Here is a 9,874-nt window from a genome sequence, read left to right on the forward strand (position 1 = left end):
GCTCAAGAATGGAGGAAAAAAAATGTTATTGACTACCCTCATATTGTTGCACACTACATCCACCTTAGATATACAATGTTTCATAAAGAAATTTTGGAGAAAGGTTTGAATGTTGCAGACTTTTTTTCAAGATATGAATAACAATATAAGGGATCTCCACATGTACATGGGTTTTTGTGGCTTCATGGTGCTCCAAACATGGACAAATTATATTGGTGTACTGAAGAATATGTAAGAGAAGCTTAAATGTTTTTCCACCACATTGTACATGCATGGAATTTATGAGCATGTGGTAGTGAAAAAAATATGAAGGTAACTCTACATTATGTTTCAACATGTAGATATTTCTATAATGGATTTTCCATTATCCTATCATTTGGCTACAAGTTTTTTGTTTCTCCATTTAAAATTCTTTTTTTTCATCTAGGAATTTCACAATTTTGTGCAACATCTATCTCAAGAACACAAGCCAAATTTTAGAAATAAATATTGACCACTATTATGATGAAATATTAAATACCATTCAAAGACATACAATCTATAAAGAGGGAGCATGTCTCAAAAAATAAAAAGGAAAAAATTGACTTGTAGGTACTATCAGATCCTTTTTATATAAAAAAAATATTTCTATGAAATATTTATTGCATTGTAACTATTTGTACTTAAATTGTAGGCATAATGCTCCTTGGGTTGTAAATATAAATGGTTCAAAATTGTATGAAGACACAAAATGTGGAGAAAGAAAAATTTAACCTCGAAGGAATGATGATAGAGTCAACTCTCATAGTCATTACATATTACAATTATGGATAACGAATATAGCTTGGCAACTAGTTTTGTCAACACATGTTGTTATTAAATATATTACAAAATATTCATCCAAGGAAGAGAAAAGTTATGAGACCTACCATCAAATATTGACAAGGTTAGCAAATATAGAGAATTCTAATGACTTTGCATCCAAAGTGTAGAATTTTTTTTTAACTGAAACTATTATTGAAAGAGATGTTGGAGCTTAGGAAAGATGGCACATGATCCTTGAACTTCCATTGGTGGAATGTAGTAGGAAATTTATTATACTTAATTTCTCCTAGAAAATATTCAAACCTATTAGCACAAATAATGAAGATTTTATTGAAGAGAAGATATAATTAGTCATAGATTCATATATAAGAAGACCTATTTCTATGGAATTCATCTCTTTGATCAATGCCTCTAGAGAATGGATATATAATAAAAATAGAAACAAACATAATAAATGGTAGCATAGGAAAAAAATTACAATTGCTAGAGTCTATCCAATGTTTGTTTTGATATCACCATATGTATTAGATAAGTTTGTTGATTTTTGCTTCTCAAATTTTTTGTTATATAAATCATTCTATGACATTAAAGTTGATATTGGTGATGATAGTATCATAATAGTTTCAAATTGGGAGTCATTAGATTATATTCCACGGCATGTCTAACAAAGAGTGGATGTAGAAAATAGTGATAGAAGTTCTGAATCTTAAAGTGATAACAATGTAATAGGTCATGGTAACATTACATAGTATGAATGAGAAATCAGCTCATAGATGCATCATGGTAAAATAATGGAGATTTATGAAGTTGATATGCTAGGAAGAAGGGATATGGATAGACAACATAATTGGTCAAATCAATATAGGTCAGATGAATATACTTCAAATGCAACAATTTTATTGGTACAATGACAAAAAATGGATGCACTATAAATCTTTAGTATGAACAAGAAACTAGTAGTAGTAAATTGGGTGAAAAACCAAAAAGTGATTTTGATGTTATTGTGAGACACTACAATGGTGGTAATAATGGAACACGCTCGTATATGATTTTAGGGTATAGCTAGTAATGAAATTCATATTTGATTGGTGCAATCAATACATTTTTAAAAGAGGCCACATTGCCTAATCATTATCCACTTTTATTACTAACACCGATAGGAGTGACCATATATAATTAGGTGGTTCAACTATACATTCCAAGTTGAAGATTCAAGTAAATGATTTTAGACAATTAAAAGGAACATGTTTTCTATTGTCTTAAAATGGAAGCACTTCCATGATAAGTGCATTTAGCCCTCTGAGTAAGTGGGATGGGGTCATGTCAACTGCCTTGAATAGGTCTTTGTATGGATTTGGTTATTTCCCCTTGTTCTATTTCTCTTCCTCTATTTCCAGCCTCTTTCTGACAACTTTCTTTGAGAAATTAAAGACTTTGGCTTTTTGGGTCAATGATGACCTGGAGGATCAAGGTCAACCTGAAGGGTCAAGGTTGAACTCAACTCTTACCTAGGTCAATGATGACCTCAACCATGACCTAGGGTAGAGTCAACCTCAACCCTAAACCAGGTCCAAATTTCAAGTTTTGGAGGTTTTGAGATATCGAGCTTCAGAAAGTTTCATTTTCCCACTTTTGGGTCAACTATTTTGGGTTTTGAAATGGTAAACTCTTAAATGTCATTTAATCTAGGTCCATTTATAGGGGTTAAGGTTAATTGGGATTTAATTTTCCAATGTTGACCTCTCTACAAGTTTGTGTCCTACATCACTATATAAGGAAGCCTGCTCTCATTTTCTAAAAAAACAAAAAAGAACAAGAAATAAAAAGAGAACATATCAAGAGGAGACATTATACTGGATGATCCATTTTCAAGCATTCAAGAATTCAAGCATCCAATTCATCAAGGAGATCCATTGTTAGCCATTGAAGGATTCAATCTCTATGGATCTCTTTTGAAGATTTCTTCATCCACATTCATTCAAGCTTCTTCCTATTCTAAGATCCATTCAAGATTGGTGTTGAAGATCTAATAAAATTTATTTGAGACATCCTACATTTATTTGTACATTCATTTGGAGCATCCATACTTGTGGATTCAAGGATTTGAATCCTCCACAAGGATTTCAACATAAGCAAGGTAAATAGTTCTACTTACTTTGTTTATTCATATTAAAATTCCAATTACATTTCAAGGTTGATTCCAAATTGGGGTTTGACCAAGGAAAACCCCCCATCCAAACAAAAAAATCATTTTTCTTGCAGGTATAGGTACAGGATAGAGAATTGAAGTTCATTTTTGGATACCCTTTTTGGAAAACTTCCAAGATCCATAAATAGAATTTTCATCAGAGTAGTGTAGGTCAAGGTTTACCTTTTGGGGTAAGATTGTGCCCCACTATCTGGGTCAAGGTCAATCTACCCTCAAAAAGACAAATTTTTTCTAGGTTTTCTCTGTCTCAACATTTCTAGTGAGGAGTAGGTTGCAAAATCTCTCAAAACTATGCACAAACATCAGAAATCAGTATTCTCCATACTCGCCCTATTTTGAGGTTAGTATTTGTCTTCTATTCATTCAATATTTCAAGTATATACTTTCTATATTAGATTATAGGATTTCCTCCTTTCTTCATATTCTCTATCAGTTGATTCATTGATCACTTCTTTGTGATCAATCCATTTGGATATTTCCTTTTGGAAATTTGGGTTAAGGATAGGTCCTATATTTCCTTTCATGCATCGTATCATATCATACCCTCACATATTCATCCATCTTATACCCCATATCCACTTCATTCTTCCTTCATTCATATACATTATACACTATTCATTTTGGTGAACTTGACACACTTACCCTCATTTCTTTTATGGAATTAGATGCCCTATAGTATTTTTGGTGTTAGGTTTTTGTTCATATTATCTTGTTTGTTCACCTTCACTATTCATTTTGGTGAACCTAAAACACTTACCCTCTTTTCTTTTGTGGAAATAAATGCCCTATTATGTTTTTGTGTTATATTTTTCTTCATATTATCTTGTGTGTTCACCTTCACTATTCATTTGGTGAACCTAACGCACTTACCCTCTTTTCTTTTGTGGAATTAGATGCGCTATTGTATTTTTTCATGTTATATTTCTTTTTATAGTATCATGTTGGTGTTAGATTTTGTCATGCCCAAAATACAGGGTAAAAACACACATAATCTTTTTTTATTTTATTTTAAAGATTAATAATTCACATACATACACAGGGAATATAACATATATGCCTGATTACCATTACTAAAAGTGAAGTTTACTCCATAACTCTGACATGGTTACATTTTCCAGGGTTAATTATTCCTTAAAACATATAGGTCACATATAAATAACTTTCTAATCTAATATAAATATACCTATAGAGTTTCTATCAATAATAATATCATAAGATGTTTTAATTTCCACGTGCCCACTCATCGGGGTAGCAATTGTATGAGCCTCCCTCAAAAGAGGTTTCTTTTAATTCAAAATGGATCTCTATTTCAAGGTTAAATACTTACTCTTTAGAGTTTCCATGATGCATTGATACTTGATAAGATCCTCAACGAGTCCATCACTACACATGCACCTTTCCATCTAGAAGTCCTTTCGGTTAACCTATAACCTTAACCAAATTTATGATGGGGTGAAATTTCATTACTCATAACAGTCAACGGATATCACTAGTCCTATTCTCAAGGTGGAGTTAAAGTCCTTCAACCCATGATGAAATCCTTCAATTTTCGCAATAAAAGAAAAATGGAATTTTTGAGTGACCATAAAAGTCAACAAAAGGGGCTAGGGAGGTGGAAAATGCCCCCAACCGATACCCATACCCCTTGGGTACTTAAATTTCTTGATTAGGGTAATTAACCTCGATTACTCATTGATTAACAAAAAGGTCACTAACCTAGTCCGACTTAGATCTTTAGGTTACTTGGTTAACCCTAACTATCATGTTGGAATGCATATACAATTCATGAGTGTCAAGTGATACTATAAAAAAACTATTACAAACATTAACATTTATTTATTACAAAATTATACATTCATTCAATGCACAATACAAATAAAATACGAACACTGGGGTTTGTATCCTTCATCAGATTTAGCCCTGGTTTCCACAAATGGTACATTTCAATTTTATTTCTCCATTAGATTTCCTCAAAAAATACCCTGCATACTCATTGCACACATCAATAGCTCAAGAAAATTACGTACATATATTCAAAAATAATCTGGATAGTTACATAAATCAAAACATGAATCTCTCATATAATTAACTATTTAATTCATTTCTACTCACATTTAATCATCAAAAATCACATAATCAATATAACATAACTTATTCATTAATTCAGATTAAAATACTAGAAAAATCATCATTAGGCATGAATATACCTAACATCATAAACATCGCCATTTAAGGAATACTAAACTATTTGGAACATAAAACTTAATCATCGGGGTATCAAAATCAACACCCTTATCATTAAGTGAAAATGCCTTGTATCATTGTTAGTGAAATTTTAATGTTTAATTAGTCGAGATAATGTAGTATAGTTCTTAAATCACTAAGTATTAAAACATGGATGTATCAACTACTCTTAATTTCATTAGGACATTCACAACAAAAAACATAACTTCATATCTATTTAAATCTCCTACAATAGATTTAACAGAGAAATTCATATTTAACAAGTACATGCAAGGAGGGCCCTTACAGATTTCTTTTTAATGTTAAATCTTGCATGCTAATTAGATTTCTTACATCTATATTTTAAAAATACAAAAATTTTGCAAACTCTCTTCCAAAATACAAAAAATTTCATGCTTTATGTTTTCTTAGTTTAGTTCAATTGCATTTCATTAGTTTATGAGATTTACTACTTCTACTCCTACTTATAATATTCCAGTTAGACAAAGTCATAGACTTATGGGTGCCTTTGATCTTGAATCTTCTTCTCCTTTTCTTAGGATTTTGGATGATAATTTGATTGATTGTGATTTCAATCTTATTATGGAGAAAAAATATTCTCACTCATCTCATGATGAGGATGATGCTTTAAGAGTTCCTCCTTGTTGTGGTTTCACAATGCACACCCCATTTCACTTAGAAATGGGGACCCCCTACTTTTTTTTTAGCTTTTAAGATCCATAGTCTAGGGTTTGAGTCTTTTTTAGGGTTTTTCATAGTGTTCTGGCTTAGTCTAGCTCTCTGTTAGAAAACCCAATTGCTAAGAAATAGATATTTTTAGGAGAAAAATAAAAAATTTTACCATGAGGGGGGCACTAGTGCACCTAATGCACCCCTCGAGATGTGCTACAATGCTATTTGCATAAAGGGAAAAGCACATCCCTCTTGGAAGTTTGCACTTGTACATGTCCAAGAGGTGCACTCAATCCTAGGCCTATAAAGCCTAGGACCCTGGCCCCCTACCCACTTTCCTCACTCTTCATTTCTCCTCCAAATCAAAGTGATAACCACACCATCATAGATTTTGAGGTGTGCCACTCTGCTCCATCGACTACACATAGAACACAAATATGTTAACAAACATCCATGGAAAAGCTGAGCACCTTGCACACCTCCCAAGGTGCACACCTTTTATTTTGCAAAAATCCTAAAAACTTAAACAAAACTAAAAAAAACTTAAGCATAAAATTCTTCACCCTAGATAAAGGTGTGCAAGTGTGAACCTATCCAAGGTGCACACCTTTATTAAGGCTAAAACATCCCCAAGGATAGTAAAGGGTGCATACATAGCGCACCCCAAAAGGTGTGCTAAGTGTGCACACTTTTCTTTTGCACTTGTCTTACCTTTGTACTATTAGGGTGCACACCTAGCACACCCCACAAGGTGTGCTAGGTTTGCACCCTTAGTATTAAGGTTTTTTGTTGAAGTTGGCACACCTAGCACACCTAAGAGGTGCACAAGGTGCACCTTTTTCTTGTCTTCTAAAGATAGAAAATAGGTTTTTTGGTGATTTTTAATAGTTTTTAGTAATTAACGTTTCTCGGTCAATATTTTTTAGTAATTAGTGTTTAGTTGAATTAGTTTTTTCTGCCTCTATACTAATTGATGTTTGTTTTGGGTAGATTAAATGGCTTCCTCCTTGTCCTCCCTCATTGTAAAAATGGCTCTAAAACTAGTGGTCTTCAAATTTTAAGGTGTTCCAGCAAAATCACACTTCCAGGATGAATAGTCAAAGATCTGGGACACTAAGCTTGGCCATACTAAATGGAATGCCTTCTTAGTTTTATGCAACAAACCAACCGAGAGGTCTCTGATGGTATCTATGCTTATCAGATCAAGGCTAGTTAATGTAGCATCACACCTGGTATTAGTATAGTCTTCAAAATTGATCATGGCATTAGTAGAGAACTATGTTTCAAAGGAAAGGGTTGTGAAGAGTATAAATAGAGAGATCATTCTATATCTAAGACCTAAGAATATAGAGAAGGTATTCCATCTTTTGAGAGCAAATCCATACATCAGGTTAACATATCATCAAGCAAAAAGGTGGTACTGAGAGCATGGAGATGAAGCATCAGAAATCATTTGATCCTTGTATCTCATTGAGAAGACTCATATTGGATGAAAAGAAGGTAAAGTAGACATGAGAAGGGGCTATATGAGAGACAATATCATATATTCTATAGTACTTTTGAGTAGAGTCATGGCATTAGCAGCATCAAGATACTTGAATAAATGGATGGTACACTTCATTGAAACCATCAGAATAGTGAAGATGCCAATCGATTGGGCCTCAATTCTTAGTGAGAATTTAGATGAGCAACTGGTGGTGGTCAAGAATAATCAAAAGTTCTATACGACATCTTATTTGGTGTACCTATTAGCTGCAAGAGCAATAAATTATCTAGGGTTGTTCAAAAGGGGCAACATGCAAGATGCAAACACATGGCCTTATGTGGTATACCCACAGTTAGTAAAGAAAAAGCTTTTGCAGCATAGTAAGGAGTATAGAATAGTAAATGGTGTCTTCATTTTTGCAATCATTTGATTCATTGAGGGAGATTATGTGAAAAGAATGTTAGATGAGGTAGCAGCAAAGATTAAAAAAATTAGTGTCTACTGCTCCAATTTAAAACATTCACCTAATTGAGGGTAGTGGGTATGACTATCAATCCAAAGACCAAGGTATCAATGTGACTAACTCATATTGTTGGAGATTACATGCCAACTCTTGTCTACATATGAGAGAGTAAGAAAGCAACATAATAAAACCTAGGTATGGCCTATCATTATAAGCCTATTTAGTGTTTTTTGAAAACAAGATATTGCAACTTTTGAGTCTGAGTGGGATCAATATCCCTTGGAGGAATATAACTCTCCTCATCCCTATTTTAATAACATTATATGATTTTAGTGCTTGGCAGGGAAACAATTCCAACATGAAGGTTCCATAGAGGATATTTGAATGAATGCAATAGATGAATATGGAATTTGAATAAGGGATTATTATAGGATGACTCTCTATTTGGTAGGCAATGCTTTGAAAATAAAGGTCCCTTTAAAGATAGTGCAGCAAGACATTGAAGAGGTCCTTGATCCCTTGTACAAGAGAGATAAGATATCTTTTCGACCTATTATGAATGGAGAAATTAATAAAGAGGAAAACATAGATATTAATCATAGAGCAAGGCATCTCATCCAATTAACCAAGGATTAGATCAAAAGACCATTCAAGTTGGATCCAATTTTGTAAATTGTAGTTTTCTAAGCTACAATTTTCCCAGTGAAAGGTAGAGGAGCAAAGGTGATAGTGCCCACATTCATGGCTCGGTCTCTAGTAAGGCTAGAAATAGTGCATCAAATTGATAGAGAAGTTGGATAATTCAGGGTGCAAAAGGGTAAAAATAAAAGAAAAAGAACTTCCCCTTAACAAGCTAAGCCTGAAGAAGAGGTAACTCAAGCATTAGATAACAAAGGATAGAGAATGTACAAGGGGTAAAATACATAGAAGCTATCTAGACTTAGGATAATCCTCTAATGCCACCACTAGAATAAGGGCAAGGAGCTAAAGTAGAAGCATAGGAAGTCTCTCTACCTACACAAGAGGTAGAAGCATCCCCATCGATTTCCAAGAGAAGAAAGATGAAAACTCTAGTTAAAAGAAGATAAAAGGTGATAAGAAAGGTTATTCCTTTTCCATCAATTCTAGAAGTTATTCTAGAAGAGGAAGAAGAAGATGATGAAGATGAATAAGATAACCTTCCCTTGAGTTAGAGGACTCATCTTGCTAGGGCTACAGAGATAGAACACATAAGAAGCTCCACTATTACACCACCATCTATTTCTACATAGCCTATTTAGGCTACAACTTCTAAGGATGAATTACAACAATGGATTGATGAGCAAGAGGATAAAGGGGTTGATGTCTTTAGATGTCAAATTTTGATTTCATGTTGAAAGGCACTGAGTTGGTAGGTGACAAGCTAAGGGATACTTTGATAATTCAACCTCCACAAGAGGATTAGAGTCAATTGTTGCCTCAATCACTAGGACCTTTAGGTGCTCCACCATCATTAATTCAAGATTTATCTTTCTTGGATAAAGGTTTAGCTACTCCTCTCTGTTAGAGTAATGAAGAATAGGTGCAAGCTAACTAGGAAGAAGAGGCACAATAGATACCCATCGATGAAGTGTTAGAGGAAGGCAGATATATGAGAAACCCCAATAGACTTCTCAAGATATAGAGATGAGGACTGTGGACTTGACAGATACAAAGATGCCCAATGTCGATCTCTAAAAAATGGAGAAGGCTCAGAGAGGAGTGATAAGGGAAAAAGCATAGCAGTACAAACTCCATCTTTATCTAAGGATAACTATCTAATGGTAGATTCTACAAGATGGCTGAGGAAAGAGGTGATGGTTAGACACAAAAGGCAGCTATATTCTACTATGAAAGAGGGAATGAGAGAATTAATTGAAGCTCTTAAGAAACCTAAGCCACTTGTAGGTGATGTATGAACACTAGCCTTTGTTATGAGTGATCAAAATTAGAACTTATTTTCCCATGCTTCTATCCC

Source organism: Cupressus sempervirens, chromosome 10, assembly GCF_028749045.1.
Source record: "Cupressus sempervirens isolate cs-2001-9-10 chromosome 10, ASM2874904v1, whole genome shotgun sequence".
NCBI lineage: Eukaryota > Viridiplantae > Streptophyta > Pinopsida > Cupressales > Cupressaceae > Cupressus > Cupressus sempervirens.